The sequence below is a fragment of the Amblyomma americanum genome, chromosome 8 (genome assembly GCF_052857255.1).
Source record: "Amblyomma americanum isolate KBUSLIRL-KWMA chromosome 8, ASM5285725v1, whole genome shotgun sequence".
Lineage (NCBI taxonomy): Eukaryota > Metazoa > Arthropoda > Arachnida > Ixodida > Ixodidae > Amblyomma > Amblyomma americanum.
Genome location: NC_135504.1, coordinates 47,484,109 through 47,511,911, shown reverse-complemented (window position 1 = coordinate 47,511,911; position 27,803 = coordinate 47,484,109). Strand labels below are relative to the sequence as shown.

The following is a 27,803-nucleotide window of genomic DNA, read 5'->3' as shown; positions in this document are numbered from 1 at the left end:
TTTTTACGCACGTTACAAAATACCGCGTCTACCTTTTCATAGAAACTGCCATTTTTTTTCGTGTCTTCGCAACTGTTCGCTGGGATTTCTAAGTGGGAGCTGACGCTACACTCACTTCGTTTGCCCCTGCTAAATATTAAAAAAAAACAATAAGCGGTTCGTTCTAGGGTTTCTAACCAAAGGGCTACCACTAACTTTACCTCTGCTTCCTTTCGTGAACAACCCTAGTATGTTCTCCATTAAACCAACAAGGATATATAGCGATGCTGTGCTCACCTCTCTGGACTCCAGGTGCTGCTCACAGCACCTGGCTTATATAGCCTAACATGTGCATCAGTCACGTGAAGTGTTCCTAGTAGCCGGCAGTTGCGTGCTATAGAACTACTGAATTTTTTTAATATATGCTTACACAGGATGCCAACTTTACCAGAAAATGCTGCAAAGGGACAAGAGAAACTCTAACAAAAGCCGAACGATGCATTGTCGTCATGATGCTCCGCTTGTGTGGTACTTCCCCTGATTGGCCACAAGTGCTGTGGTTTCCAGCCCTAACGAATCAATAGTATTTCTCTTTGAGATGTCTTGCTATCATATCAGCATGAGACAAAAAACGGTAGCTAATGTCTTGTTCATTAGAACAATTGACTTGTTCCAGCCAACTTGTTTTAAATAAAAGTAGAGATGCCGGTTTTAAATGGAAGATACACCAAGTGGGCAGCTTGCTTGTATTTTTTATGCTATATTGTTTTTTATTCGCCTTTTTTAAGAGGTGGCATTCGGTTTAAAACATGCAATATAATTCTCCTATTGCTAAAAACACATTATTCCTTAAAAACTAAATGATATTTATTATAAACGTATTCATGGATACATGTGAGAAATATGTATCGCAGCATCCACTTCAGCCAACGATGGAACAAGATTATTTACGCTCGGCATAGTCGCAACAGAATGGCCACAATCTTCGATTTAGTTCTGGCTCGTCAGGACCAAAATCCTCCGGTGAATCAGGGCAGCTGCAACATACATGTAGACAGTGCAGCATTGTATTCAACTTAATAAAGCTGTTTAGGAAAGTGCTTACGCACTCAAATTTGCGGCGGCTGCGTTTTTATGGCGGAAAAACGCTAAGGCACTCGTGTGCTGTGCGATGTCAGTGTACGTTAAAGACCCTCAGGTGGTCGAAATTATTCCGGAGCGCTCCACTACGGCACCTCTTCTTCCTTTCTTCTTACACTCCCTCCTTTATCCCTTCCCTTACGGCGTGGTTCACGTGTCCAACGATATATGAGACAGATACTGCGCCATTTCCCTTCCCCAAAAACGAATTATTATTATTATTATTATTATTATTATTATTATTCATTCGCACTTTACATGCCGACACATCTAGATACATCGTGTTGAACAATGAGGAGTCAGTGGCTCATCGTGCAACACGTGCCGCTCTCAAGTGAAGGTAAAGAGCAAATTCGATGATGATCATGCACTGTACTCAAGACCCTTGCTCTTGCCATTTGTGCGGGTGTCGCGAAATTACGCACAAAATGTAAGGTTTTAAATAGTTTCTGTTCGGCAGGTGAAATAGATTTTTGTACATAGGAAAATGCCGGTTGTCAAGTGAACACTAGGAGTACACTATAGATCTTTAGTGTCCTCCGTAGACATTGAAAATTTCAATATAGCGCTACGCCATTTGCGGGGCTTGCGTGGACCTTTTGACAATATGGCAGCTCCCTGCTGGTTCGCTTCAGGTGTAATAGAGCGTCGCCACTACATTCTTTTTCCGCGATATTTCGCCCACAGTGGTGGAATTTGAATTCAAATAGGTCACTGTAACCGACGCAATAAAGCGAAAACGTAAAATAGCAGGCGTGTTTAGGCACGTTTGGCGATTCTGTCTAGTCAACCTAACTTGGTACGTTGCACATTGTTGTTACATCCACACTATCGGTAGGTGAATTATGCATGATGTGGGGCCTATTTCACATTTTCAGTATTTTGAGCATCTCTTTCAAAGTTGGAAACGGATACGGGTAGAAGTTGCGAAATTTAAAAATTCTCAAGTTTACTAAATTTGATTTAAAAAAGAAACCATTATCAACACAGCCTCTTTTTTTAATTCTGTATGTTATTTGTGCATAGTACTTGTCCAAAAATAAAGTGGCGCATTATGTAGCTTTAAACTTATGCAAGTCATTTCCTGAAGCAAGCATTACACAACCTTTGTCCATAAAGTTTCGAGACTGATTTATTTTCTTCTCTAGAATTGATTCCCCAAAACAAATCTTGGTGCGTTTGTGTAGCGCCGTCTTTTTAGGCTAACCTGAGTTGTTTATATGAATTGCTGTGGCAGCCGCTAGATAGCACTACATGTAGAAAAATACGTTGCCACTAGTCGTCGGCGCATTCTGCTGTGACTGAATGTGAAGAGATGGACGTCCACCTCGAACAGCGTGTAAACATAAAATTCTGTGTGAAGCTTGGCCAGACAGTCGTACAGACGTATGAACTTCTTCGTGACGCTTACACAACAAGACGTTATCTTGGGCGCGAGTTTTTGAGTGGCACAAAAGGTTCGTTTCGGGGGAACGTCGGTGGAAGACGACACAAGGCAGGAGTGCCCTTCAACGTCACGGAATGAAAACAGCGTGGTTCGGATCAGAGAGATCGTACATTAAGAACGCCCCATTGCAGTCCGCATGTTATCAGATGCTCTAGACATTAGTAATACAACATGCTATCAAACTTCGCGTGAGAACTTGAGGCATAGCAAGATGCATAGCAAGGCATAGCAAGATGAGGCATAGCAAGATGCATAGCAAGATGCATAGCATAGCAAGAAGCTGCTGAGGCATAGCAAGATGCTGCGTTCGTCGACTGCATCATTGCTGAAGACGAAACATGCAGGTTTCATTACGATTCTCGAGCAAACAGGCTGAGCGCCGAATGGAGGTCCACAAGCTCTGCAGAGTCAAGAAATGTGCGGCGACAAAGACCAAGACAAAGACGATGCTGATAGTTTTTTTTTTGATGCTAGAGGCGTCATACACAACGAGTTCATCCCACAAGAGAGGCGGTGATTCAGGAGTTTTATATCCGCGTGCTTCAACACATGCGTGATGCACTGCGACGCCGTCGCCCTGAATGAAGGACATCTGGACAATATAGCCTTCTCCACGCTAATGCAAGTCCGCACACTGCTCTCAGAGTGTCAAAATTTCTCTCCAAGCACAGCATTACTGTACTTCCCCATCCGCCATTCTCGCGTGACCTCTCTCCATGCGACTTTTTCCTGTTTTCTCTTGTGAAGAGAGCCCGAAAAGGTCGCTCCATGGAGTGCGGAGGTCATTCAAGACGTCACAACAAAGGAGCTGAGAGGCCTACCAAAAGAAGCGTTTTCCAACTGTTTCCGAGACCTCCAGAAGCGTTGGAAGCTGTGTACAGACTGCAAGGGAGACTATTTCGAAGGGGTGCTGCACAAATGATTTCAATGGTAAACGTTTTTATTTTAGTAGACTCAGTCTCGGAACTTTACCGAGAAATGTATGTATATTTATTATTACAAGAAAGCAAGTGCCTAAAATCAATCTTCGTTAGCAATGTCACAGATTTTCAGGAAATAATTTTGAAGGTTGAGTTTGGGACCGTTTTCTGTACGTTCAATGAATAATATTACCTCTCTTTCGGGTACACACTTCAGGCATCGTTTTGGTCAGAAAAGCGAATCTTGCGGCCGCCGCGGTCGGGATCGAGCACAGATTCTCCACATCAATAGCCGAAGGAAGTACCCGGGTTCGAACCCGACCCCCGATGGAGGATAAACGCAAATTTCCGGAGCCCTTCACTACGGCGTCTCTCATAGCCTGAGTTGCTTTGGGACGTTAAAACCCTATAAAACAAACCTATTTCTTCGTAATCGCCTATTACACATCAATCAATCATCAATCACTACAGTAAAAGTTACCATGATACAATTCTTTACTCAGCGCCGGATTATAGGTCGCCGGCTCGAGTCTGTGCCGTGAGCTAGGTTCTAATTTAACTAGTAAGTTTATGTTGCACGAAACGCTGAATTGCATGACACCATTCGGAACATCCTGGGCAAACGGTTGGTATAATACGACTTTTTTACGCACCCTCGATTATTTCCTACACACGGTGCCGACTACGCCGACGACTTTTCGACAAAACGAGCTGTATGCCCTCTGGCGTAAAATCTTTGAGTAGCGTTTCATCGTTATAGAACAAAGTGAACGCCGTGCTTAAATGTGCACTGTCTTTCCCTACATAGCTTTCGTAATGCTCTATTGCACTCATGAAAAATAACCATTCATGGTTGAATGGCCGAACTTGTGGAAAAACTGGGTGCCAGATCAGAAAACATATGCAAATTTAACGATCTGCAACAGGCAGGCTCTCCAGTTTTAAATGAAAAATTGACGGCAACCTTGATTGCGATTCCTCAAGCGTTCTCTAGCTCCTAGGAAGCAGTGTGTGCAGCATACAGTACCTGTGAAAGACGGGTATAGTTGTAAGAATTCGCTTTCGCTTTCATAACCACAGTGCTCGTTTCCTGCTTCCAACCCAACCTCCAATGGTCGAAACAAGTAAATAAGAAGAAACACTCATTTGACTCAGTTGAGTTAAGTGTCCTGCAGGGAGGGTACAAAAAACCCGTGGAGTAACATGACACGGTTTCGAGCACTACCGAACAGCATTAACGAAAGCTTTGCTTTACTTTTGCTTTATGGGAGTTTAAGGTCCCAAAGCAACTCGGGCTAAACGAAAACTTAGGTACATTGTCCTCCACCCGTGCCCTGCAGGGCCAATGGTAACAAACCCAGTCTGGGCTTGACATATCTCGGTAGTTCTTTGAGCGTTGCAGCTTTTTGAGCCCTCACTCTCACCTCCCAGTCGAGTAAAAACCACCCGTCACTCAAATCTCTTCATCCCTCATCACCTTCCTTTTTCCCCGGAGAACCCCTTTTGGCTGGTCTCGCAATTTAAATAACCTGATGGCATTTAAATTGTCGCCTAGCCGAAAAACTCCCTGCTTCTCTGTGGCGGAATTATCTGATTGGCCGAGAGATGTTTGGTGGCACTGTGACGTCATCATAGCTTGCCAACTGTGGCAGGTAGCAGCAAAATTAATGGTTGGTGGAGAGAGGTTACGGCGCTTTGCGACGTCATCACAACCTGGCAAGCATGCCACTTGGCCGTGTGTTGCCCATGAGCCGCAAGCCAGCTTGGCAAGAGCAACCAGGGTCTCACATGCTCCCCCGTCGGCTGTGTTTGAAACAGCCACATCATTCCGGGGCATTTGTTAGGTTGGGGCAACATAAAATGAATGAAAAATAATAAGCCCCTGCCCGCACCACTGACGTACAACAGGCTTAACTCAATCTTCAAATAAATGAAAAGGCCCGAAGGCAATGGTGTACGTTTGCCACCCATAGGTGGAGAAAATTGAAAAAAATGAAGGGGGTGAAATAAAAAGCTACATAGCGACCCACAGCCGGAAGAGCGGGCCCGGAGAGACTCCCCTGATCTCCCCTGGGTCGTAGTGGAAGGGGTTGGATGAACGGGTTATGGGAATTGGGATGGGAATGACGACAGCCAGTATTTGTTCTGATCCTTCATGTTTCTGGACTCCATTACTGGCCTGCCTGGCCAAGACATGGGGAGCCTCAAGACTGCCCAATGGTGCGACCCAGCTCACAGTATACCCGACCACCCACAAACTCAGCTACCTCGTGCTCCACGAATTTGAGTGTTTGTTTCAGACTTGCCAGCTACTTGCCGTCGAGTGCTTTTCGCGGTTTTTCGGAGACCGGAGACATTCCGGGGCAGTGACTCATTGCTTAATCGCTGTACCACTGTGACAGGGGTGGTATGAGGAATGCATGTGATTGATGCGCCAAGCTTATGGCACCGCCAAATCTGAGGAACCCAAAACTTTGGAAGCTGTCTTGTCTCCCAGAATTTCAAATTTAGGGAAGAGATTCGCTGCTAAAATGGATTAATCTGAACAAATTAGAATTAGCAATTAGGGCAATATTGTGTATATTTGTATACTTTGATAAGACAGTTTAATCAATGGTACTCGAATAATCTAGGAGCGCATAACCTGTGCATCAATTGAGCGGCAGTGGACGCAGTTCCAACTAAGTTTTGGCGGGAACATTGCAAAAAAAAACGACACTCACTGCAGGCACCACTAAAGGCAACCTTAATGCTATCGCATTTGAGTGTTTGACAAAGTGATAAGAAGGCAATAAAGGCTTCTAGGACGTTGCCAAGCACAACGGGCCTTTCGCCGCACTACTGCAGAAGAATGCCGGGTGTTTGTGCACACAGGCCGAAAAACGCGCGTTCCTCGTCATTATGGCCGGAACCCTCAAGCCCCCTACTTTTAATATTAAACCGAGCCTGCTGCAACCATGGACGCACCAAGATAAAATCGCAGATGGCCCCCTGCAGGACAAAGGAGCTCTCGTACAACGGGCCTTTCGCCGCACTACTGCAGAAGAATGCCGGGTGTTTGTGCACACAGGCCGAAAAACGAGCGTTCCTCGTCATTATGGCCGGCGCCCTCGAGCCCCCTATTTTGAATATTAAAACGAACCTGCCGCAACCATGGACGCACGAAGATAAAATAGGAGAAGTCCTTCTGCAGGGCGAAGGAGCTCTCGCACATAGAGCGGCGCCGCCACTGTCAAGACCTCGAATGCTTCACCACTGTGTGCGCCGTCGAGAAGTTCCGGCCCTGCACACCTGGGCGTGAAAGTACAATATTCACGGACAACTGTAGTCCTGCACTCCTCCTAAGACTGCTGCGAGATCACGAACCGTTCCGCCAATTTGAGGTCATCATCATCAACCCAACTGGATCAACTGCAAGAAAAAGGCCTATAGCATTCCTCACCAACTAACTCATTTGTGCCAGCTGCGACCAACTTATACCCTTAAGCTTCATTTCATCCGCCCATCTAACTTTCTTCAGCCCCGTGATACGCTTGAATTCTCTTCTGTTAGCAGTCCGTTACCCTCAATGACCATCTGTTATCCTTACCTCGTGTTATATACCTCTTCCAAGCCCAATTTTTGATCTTATTTTCTAATAGGATGCCATTATCGTTCGTTTTTTCTCTAGCCCACTCTGCCCTCTTCCTCTCTCTTAACGTTAGGCCCATCAGTTTCCTTACCATAGCACACTGTGTTGTCTTCCATGCAAGTTCAACCATATAAGTTAGTCTCCACGTTTCTGCAACATAAGTGAGTACCAGCAAGATACAGCTCTTTATACTTTTCTGTCGAAGGATATTGGCAAAAAGCCAATCAAGATCTCAGAAAACGGACCCAACGTGCCCCATCCCAGTCTCATTCTTCTGGTTACATTTTCCCCACAATTAGGATATGCATTCGCTACCCGCTCTAAGTACACGTATTGGCTTACCTTTTCCAGCGCTCCGCTAACTATGGTAAAGTGCTGTTCTCTTAAAAGACTGTTGAAAATCACAATTTTTTCTTTATATAATTTTTTTATCCACCATTCTGTTCGGTCTCTCTAAGCCATTCAGGCACTATGTCGAATCTACATGGCTCTATCCATCGATATGCCAACTTTTATTTTCGCTACTCTATTTCTGCGACATCTTAAACGGACCTGCACACCTAGCAGGCCCGAGATAGAATCATTGTTGCCGTAATCTGGTTCCACACCGCCGATGCCACGATGCGGAATCTCAAAGCTTGCCGGCTGTACCAGGTGACGGGTAACCATTCATACCATGTGAAGTGGCTGAGTGGCTGACCGGTCATGTAGTTTCCAGTGGTTTCGGAAAAGTAGCGGCCATGTGTGTTGCGCGGTTTGCCCGATGGGGCCATGGCCGTCAAACTTGTTTGCGGGAAGACGAACGCACGAATGTTGAAGCGCTTTTGGTCGCCTAATAACTTCATCGGCGTTAAAGCACATGTGCCCTCTCGCCAAACATACCAGTATGCGAAGGGACCTAAGATAGCACCAAAGCCATGCCTGCAGCTTTTTCGCCTCCAAGGTTTCCTTTCGAAATGACTGAACTAGACCATTTGGGCCGTGTACCCAGCGCGCTCGCCGGCAAAGATAATGTAGGAATAGATCACTTCTATAAGGGGTCGGTGATTTGCCGGTCTGCGACGCGTCGTGGCGTTATGTTGCGTTGTTTCGGGATTGGCACCTCGTTATCTAGCATGACGCAGCTGAATCCTCATCACGGACAGATTGAGCTCCTAAATGTCTTAAAAATTCGAGAAAGCCCTCCCCTCTTTTGGTATTCAGCGCCACACAATGTCTATCACCGACACTGCACTGATATCTTGGAGCACGTTAAATATACTGTGACGGACACAAGTGCGTCCTATGTAGCGCTGTCAGGGTGGTAAACATCCTCTGAGCTAACGCAGATATCTGCCCCTGTTCGTTCCATCGCGTCGGGAAGAAAGCCAAATAGTGTTGTGTAGTCACAATGTCAACAGCATCTAGAGAGAAAAACTGCTACCACATGCTGGATTTTTGCCGCCGGGGGGGAAAAGAAGGCTGCTACGTTCCCAGTTTTTAGAGAAGTGTTCCATCGCCACAAACTCCCTCGCTGTGTGCACGAGCAGCAATGACTCATTATTAAAACATCATTTCGCCTCCAGTAAAAAGTTGTGCCGAAGTAATTAACACACAAACTAACTCCAGTTTCCAACCGCTGGCTACAGTACAGACGAGCTTCAAAGATTTTTCCCTGCTTCAGCTTTCGCGTCAACACTGCAACGCAGGAAACCAAGCATGTGATGCCGCGTTTATAGCCATGTATGTAAAGTACGGTCGAGCACTCTCGATTCCGCTACACACACTGCTAGGCCTGTGCCGTTCTTCTGCCAGCTTGCCTTACTCTCCAAGACGGCTTCCTCTCACCCACCTGGAGGCCCAGTGCAACTTGTTCAAGGCATATGCTCGTGCACAAGCGGCCAGTATGGCTGCTCTACCATTTCCGTGATTTGGAACCTGCGACATGGTAGTCGTTCGCCGCTCCTACCACGCTACTGAGCGCGTGTCGTTCCTGGACAACGCTTCGTGACATCTCGTCTCGATGATTTACTCCAATATCGCCAGCGTAGTGTGCACCGAATCCTGCCTGAGCATGGTTTCACCCCAAACGAAATGTCCGCGGCAGCCGCGCGATGCGAGGGTGGTGATGATGTACCGGCGCGATATCTCATAGGCGGCTAAACGGACAGACGCTCAGTGTCGAGTGCTAACCGGTGCACTTTGACCTGCTTTCGCGTTGACCTTAATAATATATATCACTGACGCTATCTTCGCAGTTAAATATTAAATATATACACAACACTCTAAAGTATGAGTACGAAAAACACAAAGATGTTTATTACAGAATATTCTGGCTGCAGGACCAGCCTTTTTCCTCCAGTCGAAACGTCGCCCAATAAACGCTGTTTTGTTTTTTTTTCGTTTTGGGTGGTATATAAGCTGACATAGCGAACACTCTCAAGGTTTGGTTACGCGCAACTTAAATACCCCACAAAGCCGACGATTGGACATTCACCGCTGTAGCTCAGTTGCTAGAGCACCGGAGCGAAAATCGGATGTCGTGGGCTCAGATCGCAACGGCCGTGTGAGGTTTTCTTCTTCGCCTTTTATAGCTCTTCTTATACTTACTTTTTTAATTGTTTTAATTATATTCTTGTAAGTATATTCGTTCTTGTTTGCTCATTCAATTCTTACACTAGGTGTTTGAACTCCCTAGAGCTCTCTTTGGGAGAAATTTGCCGCTTTGTTCAAGCTTTGGTGTGCACAATTTTTCCGGCTAATACCAGCGCTCTTTGTGGCTCTTCCTCGGGTAATTGGAGAAATCTTCCATAACACGCTCCTCAAGGTCAATTTTGTCCGCTGTCAGGTAAACTGCGCTCCTGCTGTCTTGTCACAATACCAGGCATATCAAGTTCATATACTAGAAGAACCATGGTGCGAGCTTGCTTTCTCGTGACTACTTTGGTCATTTCAGCGAAACTGATATCAAGGCATCTTTATCACTTAAAAATTAACCTTAAGATAGCTATACCCCACTTTGTTCGTTAGAGAACAAACAAATTTCCAGGATTCATACCTTTGCACAGTCGATCGGTGCGAAACTTCGCATTTCCGATGACAAAAATACCAATATAAGCTTTCAAAATCCATTCAACTGATCAAGCGAGGTTTAAATCTTGCATTACCTTCTTCTTGAAAGTGTTGGACGAGACATCGCGAGTACATTGGCAACATGGGCAAAAAACTCATATCTAAAGAGAATTGACAACCCTTCTGGAATACCGGTACTTGCTTAAAAAACCTCCTACCCTGTTGAAGACGCTCATAATAGAGTCAAAAAAGCGCTCTGAAGACAAGGACACAGAAAGATAGACACGCATGCGCAATGTGTGCCCATACTTCTGTGTAGTCGCCTTTTTCCGGCTTTTAAGGCAATATAACGCACCAACAACTATCTCAAAGACTGTCTCTACTGATTACATGCATTACTGCTGAATATCGCAAACCGTGTTAATTTTGTTTTTAAATGCCAGGCGTTTATTTGCAAGCATTTGAGTTGTTAGCTGTTGAAAGCGTATAGTATTCATTAAACTTGCACATACAGGTCTTTCAGAGAAGCCTTTCAGTTATTTTTGAATATAGGCTTTTTGAAGTTAAATAATGGCTTTTGTGACGTGGTATTGCCATTATTGGTGGACAGCAGAAAACCGACGAATGGTTTTAATAAAAGTAGTAAGGTGGTTAACGAAATTTAGCACTTAACTTTAAGTTTTCTCATTTTGGCGCCTAGTTGCAATTAAAGATTTGTGGGCGGCCGTTAATAATAGCCACATTAATTTTCATAATTACGAAAAAAAACGATTACCCTTGGCGCTATGGCGCGACAAAATTTGGCGGTTTTGAATAGTTGAAAGGTTGCTTTGCCTGCATCACTTTTTGAAAGCGTATGTATCTTGGCGCGATATATCCAGATTGTGTTGAGGCACAGAGCCGAGGATAATCCCGTTTTCGATATTGTAAAAACTGATATGGTTATTACTAAAAAGTGGCTACAGATCTCTGATTTCACGTAGGCGCCTAACATTACTAGTTAAATTTATTTGTTATAAATTATTAGGTAACCAGTTTTGTACTTAAAATGATTCGCTGGTCTTCTGGTGTTCTCCAATACTGCTAATACTATTCCGGAAAAGCCATTTTTTACCAAAAAAGCCTATTTTTGAAAAAAAAAGAAAACAGCCTTCCCTGAAACAGCTGCTATAAGCCATGCACATAGTCTTGCTTTACATTTTGCTACCCCTCACACAGTTTTGGAAATTAAGAACTTGCTAGGCAGATAAACAAAAAAGATTCCATTCGCAATACGCCATTTCGAACCAGTCGCTTAATAAAATGATTATGTAACACAGACACACGCTGGCAAGCTCCTATATTATGTAGTCTGTCAAATGCTTAGGAGAATCCCCTAAAGTGGTGTACATTTTTAACAAGGAAGCAATTACACATTAGCATTCACGCAAGCGGCGCGGCTTAACAGCCAGAAATGAAAGCTGTACAGCTGGCACCAAAGTTCAAGAAAAATTCCTCTTGAGTACGGTTCACCTCAAGGACCGCCACCTTACCGGGCCAGTTGCTCTACAAACTGAGCTAACCAGGAGGACCAGCATATGGTAGGGCGAGATAAAATTGATCAATACGTCGTGAGCGATACTGACCTAATCTTTAGAGGAATAATCCAAGGCGGAGCATATTTCTCCTACGAGAGTAATTACTTATGAGTATGTACCAAAGCCGAGCGATACGCCTGCAGATAAAAACTACACAGCTTTCATAGGAACTTCTGACTGTAGAAGCATTTGTGGTGGTTGTGCGTTCAAGCCAGAGATTAACGCGACCTAGAAGCCGCAGTGGCTCGCCGCCGTAGAAAATGCTTCACCCATAAAGTGATAAGCGTGCAGCCAATTCTTTACCATTGAGAAATGTGGCTGTTCTTTCGGGGCTTCGAAATGCGCACTAAGAGCCATTCATAATTCTATGCTTAAGTAATATCACCAGCTGTTTTTGTTTTATGATATGTGTAATCTCCAGCCATATTCATGTGAACAATGTTATTGCCAGTTTACTTTACCCCTAAAGCTCATCTGTGCAGCCCTGTTGTGGTATGTATTTGTTCTGCAGCCGATCAATGCTCGTTTGCGGTCCTAGTTGTGTAAATGGGAGAGATTAAAAAATGAAATAGAAAACGTTAGAGGTTGCGTCAAAACATTTCCTTTATTAGTAGCACATTTTCTTTGCGATAAATAAGGGGCTCCCATCCTATAAAAATTAAAATAATGTCAAAATTTAAAGCTGCGTTTGTGGTGCACTGCTATGTAGGCCTTTTTCTGATTTTGAGAACAGAAGTTTAAGCTTATGTAAACTTGTGGCTTTGCCCATTGGTAGTATGTCTGCATGCACAAGGTGTTGTATTATGAGTAGAATAATGTACTTCAGTCAAGTATATATGAAAAATAATTTACCCTTTGAGGACCAGCTCAGGATAGACTCCTCTGCATATAGCCTTAACGCAGGGATGACTAGACCGTGCTGATTGACCAATTCTCAGCTTGAAGTTACCGAAGTAGCAACCGTCTGCAAGAAACAGAGTACGGAGACATTTGTCATTTTTAATGCCCGCCATTTAAAATGTAACTTCATTCTATTAATAGTCAATAATTGTGCATGAATAAAGACGCTCAACATACGTAATTTAATCCAAAGAGGAGATGATTTGGCATTCGTTTACCCAGTGATAACATTAAAGTCCGAGGAATGTCCCTGCGAAATACTGAAGTGAAATGCATATTTCCACAGGAAGCGCGCGAAACTACCACGAATATTCCTCACGTGCTTTTTGGTAGTGCTTTATTTATCCAAGGCTGCTCCGTACGAAGTACCGGAGGGTTTCATAGTCGATAACAAGAATACATTGGCTGTGTTATTCAAATGAAGATAAATTTCCCAGGCGAATATTACAGGCTGAAGAGAAAACCCATTTTATGCCCACGTGAAAAATATTGAGAGTCTGATCCATACTCTTTGCAATTTAGACGTGAGAAAGACCAAAGCTGATTATAATAGCGGAGTTGCTTGGTCCATTGCTGACTGTTTTAGGGATAAAATCTGCGTAGCATCACGCGCTTTCAGGATCACGTTGACAAACTGTCATATACGAGTCACAGATCAGGGTACAGAGACGGTACCGACCGAAGGTCATGCAGCACCAACACATTGAGCATACATCCACTGAACGAAAAATTTTCGCGAGTTAATGTACTGCAAGTCTATGATCCTCCTTTTGGAGCCAGAGGCTCTTGCGTGTCAAGCGATATTATTTCAACCAATCATGAATCTGGGATGATACACAGAAGAAATTATAATGAGTGGACCAGGTTGTAGATATATCCTACAAAAAAAATTGCTGTGGTTCAACCAGGCTGAACCCAGTAACACGAGCGAAAGCTCTGTTAGGCATGGTTTTATATGGTTTAGCTTTGCATATCAATTTGCATATCAATTTTATTGCATATCAATGGTTTCACTTGGATGCGACGATGCATCGCCGAAGCGCTAGTTCTGGCACATTGCAAATTCATGGCTCTGTCTGAAGGTAAGGACACGGCACACATTTTTTATACAACGAGCGGTGCGTCACGTGATTTCAGGCAGTTGCGAGAGAGCCGTCGGCTCTGCATACGCAGCTCGGGCAAAGCCTGACAAGACACATGGCATGACATCAGAGCCAAGCCTCCACTCCTCATAGTTTGAAGGTAAAATTTCATAAATTAGGGAAGAACGTTGGGCGAGTTCATATATATAATCATGATTCAGAACAGCACAGCAAACCGGGAAAAACTCTTTGGCAGACCGAAAATTTCCTCAGCGCTTGTGTCTGGTCTCCCTTTCATCCATGTTTGCTGCGCTGTTGTGAATCCTGGACAAATTACATAACTACATATCCTTCAGCTCTGCACTGGAGCAGTTGGGCTTTTGGTCTAATAATTCTGAATCCACGTTGCTATATTTTTCGCCAACATAATGCAAATGTAGTGGGACGTGATTGAAGCGATTGTCTAATATCACCCGAACATGATAGCGACCGGATAACGTTTCGCAACATCTCTCTAGGAACAATATGAACGTTATTTCATGTCGATAATACAAACCGAACGGAATATACACCAAATAACGTGCCAGGACATCAGGACATCGCTCGCAAGTACTGAAAGGTGTTAGCATATTTCTCTAAAATTCGGATATCCCTGAGATGTGCTGCTGTCAACGAAGGAGGAGGTATCTGCCCTGAGAGCACAGGACTGTACCGTCATGTCTGTTGTGGCTGCTGCGAAATAGACAGCCCGAGGAAAAGCTCAACGAGGGCAGCGCCCGCGCCTGGAGCGGCGCACTATAGATAGAATTGCTAGTGGAAAAAATGTGTGTAAAAAACTAAAAGGAGCTCTCTGTAACTATACTTTCATCTCAAGAATAACTTTTTACCCCAGTAAACGAGTGTTTACCAAGCAAGATCTACAGTTTTTAAAAGTAAACATATTGAGTTACAAGAGCGCTTCATTTGGCATAGCATTGTCGTCGGTGTCTGTAGCGCATAGGATACAAGTCAAGCAAAGTGGTAGGCTGTGTCACATATATTAAGGAGCCTAAATGAAACTTTAAAAGAAACAGGTGTGAAGAAGACGAAGTGGATTAACCGAAAAACAAAGAAGATGAAAAAGAAGTATTCTGTGAGGTGGAGAGAGATGAATGGTGGAGAAGAGAAGACGCCGACGACAAGGCTTACGTGGACTAACACTGAGGCTATAAAAGGGCGAGTGAGAGCGAGGCACGGGGGGAACAGCAGAGAAGCGGAGGCTCCGGCGGGTCAGGGACACTTTGGCTGGAAGAGAGCGACGCCGGCTACTGCTCCGGTGAGCTCGCATCCTACGGCTTCGCATCGTGGACTTCCTGCCGTGCCTGAGCCCGTTCCGGGGAGTCAGCCGAGGACGCTACCACCTGCTACGGCCAGGGGTGTCCCCAGCGCTGTTGCCAACCATCCGGGTGGTGCCCCGAACGCAACAACACCGGCATCACCTCCACAGGCGCTTGGACCGGGAGCTTATACGATGCAGCCAGCGACGCCGCCAGCAACGCCAGCCGAAGCACGCCGAACGCCGCTTCGACGCCGGCTACGGGATCCATACAACGCCACAGCCGCACCGAACCAACCGTGAGCACGAACGCCGACCGCTAGTAGTAGACCGCTAGTAGTAGTAGTTGCCCGGGTCGTGTGTATTGATAGTATTTGTGTATGTGCGTTTGTGTGGGTACAACCGCCTCCTAGTCAATTCTTTCGGTGCTAGTGTTCTCCGGAGAGATCCGTGACAAAGATAAGTGGCGAGCCTGTGCCAGGATTCATACCCTTTTTCTTTTTGCTTTGTCTCGGATCTTTCCGATCTCTCGACGGCAGAAAGTATGGACTTGGCAAAAACGTTAGAGCTAGCGCTTAAGCTAGGGTTAAGCAAGGAAGAGGCGATGCGTCTCTGTGACGAGGAAAATTCGCTGCGAGCATCCGAGGAGAGCGGACGCACTTCACACGCGCTCTGCAGTTTTCAGGACTTTTTCCCCCGGTTAACTCGACTGGACTGTCAAAATTTTGGTGGGAGGCGACGCCGAAAGCGAAGCGGGCCACGAGGACACCTCTTTCAAACCGGTGGGTCCAATATTTTTGAATTTATACGGTTTTGAAGATCTCCCACGGGGCCGACCGAAGCTAGGCCTATTAGGCCTAACACAGAAGCGGGGCTCTGCGGCCCTCCTGGCCTCGGCCAGCGGTAGAGGCGACGGAGCGATGGCCCATGCACTAAATCCCAGCGTAGAACGCGCACCGCTAAAAGACCAGAAGAATTTTATGGCGGAAACCCAAGGAAATATGGACGAAGACTATCAAGACGCTACCGGGGAGACCCTCGCCCACGGACCAGCGACAGCCTTTCAAGCCCTAAAAAGCAGCACCCCAGCGACAACAACGCTACAGGCAAGTCAGAACAAGGTTTTGGACGCGGACTGGGAGATAGCCATGTCCAAGCGGCAAAAGAAACGCCAACGTGGAAGCCAAGCAGGAGATTTGGCGGGAAAAGCGCTAGGGAACGAAAATTCCCTAGGCGTGGCGAAGAGCACAGGTGGCACGCCAGCTGCACCTAAACAAGGAGAGGGGGAAGGAGCGCCGAGGAGAAGGCTGCCTCCGCTTCGCAGGGATTATTTAAAAGTAGTCCTTCGGCCGAAAGTACTGGGAGTGAAGAACCTGCAGACGCACCAAGTGGCGCGGGCGGTGGTCGCGGCTACCGGACACGGATGCGAGGCAGAAGATCTCATCATTCGATTGCGCACCGGCTAGAATATCTTAATAATCAGTACCGATAACGAAAGCACAGCTCAACAAATCAGGCGCATCACGCAACTGAAGTTTGGAGAGCATAGCTACGGAATCAACGCACACGTGGCGGCGCCGGAGGGAACGCTGCGCTGGGTCATCCACGGAGTGGACCCGGGGACCCCGGCCGAAGAACTCAACGCGAGTTTACGAACCCGCACACAAGGGGTGAAGATCCTGGCGGCAAGGATGCTAGGCCGATCGAGCACAGCCGTCATCACCTTTGATGGCCCCATCCTCCCCAAGCAAGTCTTGTACTACGGGGGAGAGATGTGGTTCTACCCTTTAGGCCGACGCGGCAAATATGCTACGTTTGTTGCCAACACGGACATTGATCGGACGTCTGTCCGAACCCGGGAATCAAGGCATGCAAACAATGCGGCCAAAAAGATCCGGAAGAACGACATCAATGTACACCCAAGTGCCTGCTATGCGGGGGCTCCCACGCGGTGGGAACGAAGGACTGTGCACAACAACTGAAGCCAATCAACGAACTGCGATGGGGACCCCAGAGCCAGCAGCGACGCGGCCGCAGCCGAAGCAGAGGCGGGGCACGGAGACCGCGCTGGTTCCAGAACGAGGACCAGGAGCGGCAAGGTGACTACCGGAGCGAATCCAGGAGTCGCAGCCGGGGGCGTAGCAGCAGCCAGGGCCGGAGCCGGGAGCGGGACGCGTTCTACCCACCCGTGGGCAGCCAGCAGTCCTGGGTTAAGCCGAAGCAGCAACAGAAGAGCGGCGGAGTCAAGGTGAGCTGGGGTGCTGGCCCTCCCAAGACGCTTTTTGCTCCGCACAACAACAAGATCACAAACACACAAACAGAAAATGAAAAGTCTTACTGCCGAAATTAATAACAACAGGAAGGAAAAAGAGCAGGCCCGAGAGGGAAACAAACAGCTTAAGAAACAAATAAGCGAATTAATAGCGGAAATGCAAGAGATGCGAAAGGCAGGCTGCTCGCCTGTCAGGGCACCCTCACCCCCACAACAGAGTGTAGAAAGTTTACAAACTAATGAAGGAGGAAACTAAACAATTGACGATCTAAAAACATTCATGCAGCAGCAAATGCAGCAGATGCAGCAGCACATACAGCAACTAAATCAAAAGATAGCCCTGCAAGATCAGAGCTTTCGCAACTATGTAAAGAGTCAAAACACACTGAAGACAGTAAATGACGCTAGGGACCGCCTCTACAATGAGCGCAAGTTCGGATCAGAATCCCAGGGAACAAACAACAGTACCAATACGATAACATGGCAGGACAACAACAACTAGAGATATGGCAGTGGAATTGCCGGAGCTACAGGCGTAAGCAAGGGCTCTTAAAGCAATTCCTTAACACTAGAAGAAACCCACCAGATCTAATACTTCTGCAAGGGACAAATTGCACCCCAACCCTAAAAGGATACTCATGTCAGGAGAACGGAAGAACATCAACTCTCATTAGCAACAAAATAACAACCATAGCTCATAAGGAGTTTGAAGACACACAGCTAGAACACATAATAACTGAAGTGATTCCCAAGAGAAAAAGAAAAGCTAAAAGTACTTTTATAGTAAATTTGTACAGCCCACCTAAAAATCACGGAGACTTCATCAAGCTTTTTGCGGAAACAACGAAGCTTGCAGGGCAGAATACCCTAATAATAGCCGGGGATTTTAATGCGAAAAGCCCACTATGGGGCAGCAGGATCGAAGATAAAAAGGGGCGCGGCATCTGCACAGCAGCGGAAAACATAGGCTGCGAGTTACAGATGAAAGTCAGCTTACTAGACAGGGTAATAGCGTAATCGTGGACACATGTCCCGACCTAACCTTTGTCAGGGGCGCTAAGCAAGTCGAATGGGAGAACCTGCAAGAAAATCTCGGCAGCGACCACTACATAATTAGGGTCAGTACAGAGGCAGAAAGCATGAAAAGGAAGATCGGCAAGGCAAACCTAACTGACTGGGATGCCATCCGCACCCACTGCAAACAACTTAAGGACGACATAACTTCGGCAGAAGATTGGAGCCAACAGCTTAGACAAATCAGGGATCTCTACACTAAAGAAGTGGATCGAACAGAACAAGCACCAGAAGTGGACAAGCGACTCCTCAGGCTCTGGGAGGCAAGACGAGGCCTGACCAAGCGGTGGAAGCGCCAAAAGTTAAACAGAAAGCTAAAGAAGAAGATTGCCGAAATCACCAGGAGAGCAGAGGAATATGCAACGAAGCTGGCAAGACAAGGGTGGCAGCAGTTTAGTACCTCGCTGAATGGCACCCCCATCATGGCTAGAACGTGGCAGATCCTCAGAACACTCATGGATCCGAGCAAAAGCAAGGCGGAAAGCAGCAAATCCATCCAAAGGCTAATTCATCAGTACGAAGGTACAGAAGAACAGCTGCTCCAGGCAGTACGAGAGAAATGCTTCGGGAAGGACCAGGTAGACGGCTACCAAAGCGACTACCAGGGCGAAGAAAACCCAACCAGGGACAGACCCATCACAAGAGAAGAGGTCGTCGAGGCCAAAGGGGCAACAACAAAAAATACGGCAGCAGGGGCGGACAAGATTCATAACTCGTTAATCCGAAATTTAAGCGACGAAGCAATCAGCCAACTCACCCTATACCTAAACACACAATGGGAAGAAGGGACGGTTCCAGCGGAGTGGGAACACGCCGTAGTCGTCATGATCCCCAAGCCCGGCAAGAAACTCCAAATTGAAAACCTCAGACCGATCTCGCTAACATCATGCCTAGGCAAGCTGTACGAGAGAATAGTTACCCGACGAATACAAACGCATCTAGAAAACGGAGAATGGTACCCCAACACCATGTTCGGATTCAGGGCAAATTTATCAACCCAAGACATCTTGCTACAACTAAAAGAAGAGGTACTCGAAACAATGCCAAAGAACGGGGAGAACGTTGTCATGGCCATCGATATTAAAGGGGCCTTTGACAACGTATCCGATGCCGCCATTATGGAAGCACTTAACGCCACCAACTGCGGGAAGAATGTCCATGACTACGTTAGAAGCTTCCTCACGGACAGAACAGCGACGGTAATCCTAGGAGACCTGCGGAGTGACACCTTTCAAAACGCCATGCAAGGGCACTCCGCAAGGCTCCGCATACTCTTTAACATAGCGATGGTCAACCTCGCCAGGAAACTCAGCCAAGTCCAGGGGATTAGTCATGCAATGCACCCAGACGATATCACCATCTGAACCACGCAAGGCTCACTGGGGGAGAAGCAGGTGGCGCTACATGAGGCTGCCACCTGCATTGAAGAATACAAAAAACAAAGGACTTAAATGCTCCACGGAAAAATCTGAGCTCCTCAGAGTGGGTAGGCACCCTACGGATGCTCCACTCGAAATATAACTAGAGGGCCAGAACATCCCGGATCAAAAGATGATCAGAATCCTCGGCATGTGGCTGCAAGGAAGCCGGAAGTGCAGTCATACACTCAGCCTGCTAAGCTCAGCGGCAGGACAAGTAGGCCGGATGATCAGCAGAGTAGCGCACAAGATGTATGGCATGAAGGAGTAGGACACACTCAGGCTAGTCAACAGCCTAGTGGTCAGCCGGGTAACATTTTCATTAACGTACCATGTGACTATCAAAGCAGGGAAGGAGCAATCGGAGACAATACTCCGGAAGGCATACAAAACAGCTCTTCATCTCCCAAGAAATACATCCAACGACAAACTCATGCAACTCGGAAACAGCAACACCTTCGAAGAATTAAGAGAATGCCAGCTCAAGGCACAAATACGAAGACTTAGCAACACAACGACTGGAAGGGCGCTCCTGACAAAGCTAGGTCGGGAAAAAGAAAAGCCACAAAATAGCAGGGCCGCAATACCAGACCCGCTAAGAAAGAAGCTATGCATACAACCTATCCCCCGAAACATGGATCCAAACCTCCATCCTAACAGGAGACATAGCAGAATTTTATGAGAGGAACATGGGACATCGGGACAACACAGTCTACACTGATGCCTCCCTATACCCCCAAGCACACAAAAATAGCGCGGTAGCAGTAGTTGTAAATTACCACGGAGAACACATCACAAGCCTCACAGCCGAAGTATCTAACATAACGGAGGCCCCGGAGATTGTTGTCGCCCTGGCAGCGAATGAAGGATATAGGACAGGGAGATCCCTGAACATCTTAACGGATTCACAAGAGGCGTGCCGGAACTATACTAGAGGCAGAATTAGCAGCACGGCACTCAAGATCCTCAGTGGAGCTCTGCTCCCTGAGGGACGACCAATACACAACATAATCTGGATACCGAGTCACGGAGGGATCAGGGGCAACGAAGGGGCAGACAACCAAGCTCGAGGAATGACCAGCAGAGCAGGAACGTCATTAACATCGGAGGGGCCCCAGATTAATTGCGGGGACAGCTATTCGTAATTATTAAACCTATATAAGGAGCCAAGATTCCAATGCCCCCCCCCCCCCCCAACATAAAGCATTATCCAAGGAGGAAGCCACCGGATGGCGAAGACTGCAAACAGGCTCCTTCCCAAACTTATACATATTAAACAAGATGTTCCCCACACAGTATACCGCCAACTGTCCGTGGTGCGGAGCAAAACCAACACTATATCATGTCAAATGGGAGTGCGGAAGAAATCAAGCATTCCACAAACACCAAACACCAAGTGCGGAGCAATGGGAGAGCCGGCTCACCAGCTGCGAGCTAGGGGTCCAAAGGGCCCTCATAGCACACGCAAGCGAGGTGGCCCGACTCAGTGGAGCCCTGGACTAGGGGCCAGCCCACGGCCAAGGAGGACCCAAGCTTCAAGACGAAGACTTCGTCCTCTACCGCTACTACTTCCTAAAGGAACCAATAAAGTTTTTCATTCATTAATTCTGTGACTAGGAGAAAGAAGAGGCTAAAATGCAGAGAGAGGAAAGGGCGCAAGCATGCGCAGACGCTCGCGAAGCAGAAGATCGCGAGGCGAAAAGAGCTCGCGAGGCAGAAGAACGAGAAGCGAAAAGACCTCGATGGGCAGAGAGAAGTGCTCGCGAGGCGGAAGATCGAGAAGAGAAAAGAGCTCGCGAGCCAGAAGAACAGGAGAAAAGAAGGATAGAACGGGAGAAGGAGTTTATTTGGTGGAAATAGGCGCATGTCGCGGGAGGATATGAGGAGATCACGTACATTGATCAGCGTTCCTTAGCGGGTACAGAATCTCCTAGACCGGCTAGAGTTTGTCCAAGAAAGCTGATGGCTCCTTTTGATGACAAGAGAGATGATTTGGATGCATATCTGCAACGATTCGAGCGGATAGCTTTGGGGCAAGGCTGAGGGCGCAGTGAATGGGCCATGGCATTGAGCATGTGTTTAGTCCGAGAGGCGCTGAATATGTTTGGAAGGATGCCCGCTGCTGATTCCATGGACTACGAGAAATCAAAAAGGCACTCCCCGAAAGACTCAGGCTTACGGCAGAGGGCTTTCGTGAGAGATTTCGCACTGCGAGACCTGAGGATTTGGAAACCGCTAAGCAGTTTTCCTGAAGGCTAACCTTCAATTTTGATAGGTGGCTTGATATGTCAAACACAGAAAAGAGTTTTGAGGGGGTGCGTGACAAGCTGGTTACAGAGCAATTTTTAGAGTGTTGCAGCTCAAAGCTAGCGCTATTCCTAAAAGAAAGAAAATTGTGTTCATTGGAAGAGTTCGCCGACACTGCAGACCAGTTCGTCGAGGCTCAAGGGCTAAGAAATGTGAGTAAGGCAAAGGAGGAAATCGAAAAAATCCTAGAGAATGATGCGGCAAAACCAAAAGCATGTGGCGGAGCATCTAGCCAGTAAGGTGTTTTCCCGGCGGCAAGGTGGGACACCGTGCAGCTGACTGTCGGACTAGTACGCTGCCCAAAAAACACAGGATGTGTGTCAAGGTTGTAAGAGGAGGGGCCACACTCTGGATGAGTACAGATACAGAACGCAGGACCGAGCTGCATGCGTTGTCGAGTCTAGGGTAGAATTTGTCACGCAACCCGAAGTTCCACAGCTGAAAGGAGAGCAAGCGCCGCTGGAAAATGAGGCAGTCAGTGGAACAACCAAGTCGAAAGCAGCAATGCCAGTGGTGGTTGGGCAAATAGGGGACCGTCCTATATTGGTGCTTAGAGACAGCGGAGCCAACACAGCCTTGGTTCGGAGAAGCCTGGTGAAGGGCGAGGATCTTAAAGGGGAAGCATCGGCCTTCACTCTTGTAGATAGGAGAGCAGGGTACCTTCCTGATTCCAGGATTCCAGTGTCCACACCATATTATACTGGGCAGGTGGTGGCAAAATGCTTAGATCAACCCATCTACGATCTCATCTTGGGAAACATTACGGGTGCAAGAAGTGCCGAAGACCCCGATCCCGAGCGGATGATGCTCGACGTTGAAGAACATCCAAAGGAGGAAAGGCCCACGACAGCTCAGACGGGTGCAGTCAGCTCCTCGTCGGCAGTGGAAACAAGAGCTCTAGCGACAGCCCGAGCAACGCAGCGTCCGCTCTCTACTCCTGTTGCGATGTGCTTGAGCGTAACACCGGGCGAAATTGCAATTAGGCAAAAAGACCCGAGCTTGAAAGCCTTCTTCGAAAGAGTCGGGGAGAAATTGAAACGAAGAGTCGTATGTCCTTCGAAGATCATTTGGTAAATGGTCTTCTGCGCAGGGAATGCATTTTTAGTTCAGGAAGGCGGGTCGAACAGCTGGTGTTACCGAGAGATATGCGAGAGACTGTGCTACACTTAGGACATGACACCATTATAGCCGGACATCAGGGTGTTCAAAAAACGGTGTCTAGGATCACCGAGGAATTCTTATGGCCGGGTGTTCAGAGTGACGTTAAGCGCTTTGTTCGCTCATGTGACGTGTGCCAGCGCACAGTTCTGAAAGGAAGAGTTGGTCCCGTACCTCTGGGCAAGATGCCAGCCATCGACCTACCGTTTCAACGAGTGGCGATTGACATTGTGGGGCCATTCTCTCTAGTATCCGCCAAAGGCAATAGATATGTGCTTACTCTGGTTGACGTGGCAATTCGTTATCCTGACGCTATTCCACTGAGAACTATTGACAGTATCCAAGTGGCGGAGGATCTCGTGGAAATGTTTTCGCGTTATGGGTTCCCGAGGGAAATTTTGAGTAACCGGGGCTCGAACGTCACATCGGAACTAATGAAGGAGGTTAACCGCCCCTTGTCAGTAAGGCAGTTAATGACTAAGCCTCACCATCCCATGTGTAATGGGCTTGTAGAGCGGTTCAACGGAACCGACAAAATATGATCAAGAAAATGTGCCAGGAGAGACCTACTGATTGGGATAGATATCTCCCAGCTCTTTTGTTCGCATACCGCAAAGTACCACAAACGAGTCTTGGTTACTCACCTTCTGAGATGTTGTACGGGAGAACCGTTAGAGGTCCACTTACAATACTCAAGGAGCTGTGGGGTAATAAGTTGATTGCATCAGATATCAAGACAACATACACATACATTCTTGAGTTGCGGGACAAGTTGGAAGAAACATGCAGGCCTGGAAATGGCGCACGAAGGCTATAAGGGCTACTATGACAAGAGAGCCACTCACAGGAGTTTGAATCCGGGGGACAAGGTTCTCATCCTGCTACCCACTGATCATATTAAGTTACTGATGCAGTGGAAGGGCCCGTACTTTGTGACGCGCAAGAGGACATGGTTTATGACGTATGGATAGGTGGCACTAAGGCCGCTTTCTATGTAACTATTTTGAACAAAATATGAAGAAAGAGGTCCTGTACGACGGTACGCTCCCACGGCAAGTTGTTCGGTAGTGGCCTAGGAGACAGGTGAAGTTGCTGAGGTGCCCACGTGCAGTGGGAAGAAAAATGCGGGAGGGGATGAGGCACTAATGAAGCCCAATGTGAATGAAGACATACGATCACATCTCTACTCCAAATCAAGCGGGAGACGTTTTCGGATGGGTCAGGCAGAACAGAGGTCATATGTTACAAATTTACTTGTAGACAGATAGAGCTAACTGAACAGCTCTAGGTATATCTGGAATATATCTCGTTGTTGCTGTGTTAATGTATCTCTGGGATTTATCTTGTTGCTGTTGCTGGTATTATGTGATTATACAAGGGAGCGTGTTGTGGACACGAACATGTTTATTAAGGACTCTGTGCGGACAGCGGCAGTGATGTGTTAATGTTCTGAAGACGCAATTTGGTGTGCTGTGTTAGTGATGCGCGTTTGATGTGTGCTGGACATCTGCGGTGTGTTGTGTGCTGGGTTCAGAATCGCCACACAAGATAGTCGGTTGGCTGGATGGCTTGAAGATGAGGATGAGGTGAGCAGTTTTTCATAGAAAAACTCTTGAGAGAGGGGGCCCTTGTCACATATATTAAGGAGCCTAAATTAAATTTTAAAGGAAACAGGTGTGAAGAAGACGAAGTGAATTAACCGAAGAATAAAGAAGAGGAAGAAGCACTTAGTGAGGTGGAGAGAGATGATTGGTGGAGAAGCATTCGGTGAGGTGGAGAGAGATAATTGGTGAAGAGAAGACGACGACGACAAGGCTTACGTGGACTAACACCGAGGCTATAAAGGGGCGAGTGAGATCGAGGCACGGAGGGGGGGGGGGAACAGCAGAGAAGCAGAGGCTCCGGCGAGTCAGGGACACTTTGGCTGGAAGAGAGCAACGCCGGCTACTGCTCCGATGAGCTCACATCCTACGGCCTCGCATCGTGAACTCTCTGCCGTGCCTGAGCCCGTTCCGGGGAGTCAACCGAGGATGCTACCACCTGCTATGGCCAGGGGTGTCTCCAGCGCTGTTGCCACCCATCCGGGTGGTGCCCCAACGCCAACAACACCGGCATCACCTCCAAAGGCGCTTGGACCGGGAGCTTTTACGACGCAGCCAGCGACGCCGCCAGCAACGCCAGCCCAAGCACTCCGAACGCCGCCTCGACGCCGGCTACGGGATGCATTGAACGCCGCAGCCGCACCGAACAAGCCGTGAGCACGAACTCCGATCGCTAATAGTAGAACGGTAGTAGTAGACGCTGATAGCAGTGTGCCCGGGTCGTGTGTATTTATAGTATTTGTGTTTCGTGTTAGTTTTCTTATTTTTGTGTTCTAGTGTGTGTGTCACGTAGGGTGTGTTAAATGTGCGTTTGTTTGGTACACCCGTCGCCTAGTCCATTCTTTTGGTCCGTGTGTTCTCCAGAGAGATCCGAGACAGGCTAACAAATTAAAACACAATATTTTTCCCAACTCTTTCTGCTGATCACATTATTTATTGAGAGGCAAGTAGCCCACACCAAGTTATATTCGTACCATTTTGTGGAATTTATAAAACGCATATACAATTGGTGCTCCGGCCCCACATATTTTACCGGCATTACGCCAAAATGCACACCCTTTCCAAAAGCTTATAGGAAAAATAACCCTTCCAATCTCGTAACTCTTCGAAATAGTGATAATTGGTAGAGCCACATGCGGCGAGGGAAATAGCTTTTCAAATATCTAAAACCTCATCTGGCTATTACAGTGGGCTAGACGCTTATCTTCAAAGAAGTAGACAAAAATTAACAGGTAAAACGCTAAATATTCAATAATCGTTAACTAGCATACTGCTTAGCAAGTATGAAATATTTTCTTAAACGCGAGACTGCTGACAAGGATATGCTGAAAAAAACGCTCTTCTAGCACAAAAATGTTATTCTCAAATTGCAGAGCATGTTAGACGAAACATCCGGTATTGCAATATGAACATACCTCTGCAGCTGGCGCTCAGTCTCGGTTTGGAAAGTGGCAACCATCCTGTGCGTTTTTCATCCATACTAGTCACGACATATCATTTTGTATATTGTAGACTCTCTTCGATACTAGTATTAGAATATTCTAGCATCAAATTGCTGTAAAAAGGCAGCTTTTTTGCAGAACTTTTTGGAACATTTAAAAAGATTGAGAGGCAGGAAAAGTCGGCTTATTCAAAAATAAACGATGTCAGTTTTGATCTTTACATTGAAGGGTAACTTAAAGTTCAAAGCAGTGGTTACGGGTGGGGATACGCTTGTTATAATGAAATCATATTTTTTTTGTTCAAGAATATCTAGACAACGGCGACGAGCACTAGTGGTCCAAAAAAGAAGACTGCTGAAAGATTTAAGGGTTTTGTAGGTTTGCTTATTTGGAAGCTCTCCGCAGTAACAAGCAACCTTGTTTGAACCTGATTAATTTCTTACGATGGAGTAGACCTCTTCATATATTTATCATTCCTTCGACACTCACCTTCACCAATATGCTCGTGTTCTTTTGTATCAGACAAATTTATAGCTAATAAAGCAAATGTGATGAATGGCAGGGCAGCAGCAGATAGTTTCACCATTTTTATGGTGTTCCTCGGTTTGAGGCTGCAACAAAACAAAAAGATAAGTCCGTTGCACGGCTTCCTCGGAAAGCTTTACGAAACTCTCTCAAAATCTACGCATGAGATTCATATCTTGATTTCTTATAATAGCTGCAAATAACTCGAAGCACCTATTGCGTGCCCGCTACAGCGTTAATTTCCAAAATCAGTCCAAATTCACTCACCGCTGTTACTACATTATCCTGTATTTAGAATCTGAGTATCCTCCGCTCTACGGCTCCCCTATTCTAGGAAAAAAAAGTAACTCAATGGACACTCCTTTTTCACGAGCCCGGACGCGCCAAACAATGCATACCACCGCGAACTTCACTCCTGCCAACCAAGATTGGGACTTAAACATTTGATGTCAGGATCACATTAAATTTCAGCCATGGTGTCCGAGAACAACAAAATAACACGCACACGCAAATGTATGCTTGGCTGTTCAATCAATCCACCAACACGCACGCATGCCCGCACATAGCGATTCGTTCAATTCGCACACACAAATTCGGAAACCAGTTTGCACATTTTACAATCCACCATGTCATTTCTGACCGCCAAAATTGGCCAGTTGGCTCTCAACCTCAGGCACTCCTTAAATGGCTGGTACGCTCTTAGCCAAAATTAGTCCCCTTGGGAGCAAAAGCAGCCGTTAGTCCCCGAGAGCAGCGCGAAAGGAGCGACTGCGACCGCGTGCGTGTCGTGTGCAGACTTCGCGAACCAAATGCCTAGTCCTTGGCCTGAAAAGGACGAACTGAAGGACGAACGACAGAATTTGCTCCCTCTGTTTCGCGGTTACTCCCCAAACATGTTGGTGCCCCTCAAATTAGTACCCCTCGCTTCACACTGGTTTTGTCGTTGTTACTGCCTTTTCAGTGC

At 46.8% G+C, this 27,803-nt stretch overlaps 1 long non-coding RNA gene across 1 annotated transcript; it reads right to left on the bottom strand.

Moving 5' to 3' along the window:
- Positions 1 to 828: 828 nt before the first annotated feature.
- Positions 829 to 26,854, bottom strand: LOC144100300 (uncharacterized). The gene is made up of 2 exons (XR_013307608.1): positions 26,804 to 26,854; positions 829 to 1,016 (listed from the first exon to the last, which is right to left on the bottom strand). It is a non-coding gene; the product is annotated as an uncharacterized LOC144100300 (long non-coding RNA).
- Between the last annotated feature and the right edge of the window lie 949 nt (positions 26,855 to 27,803).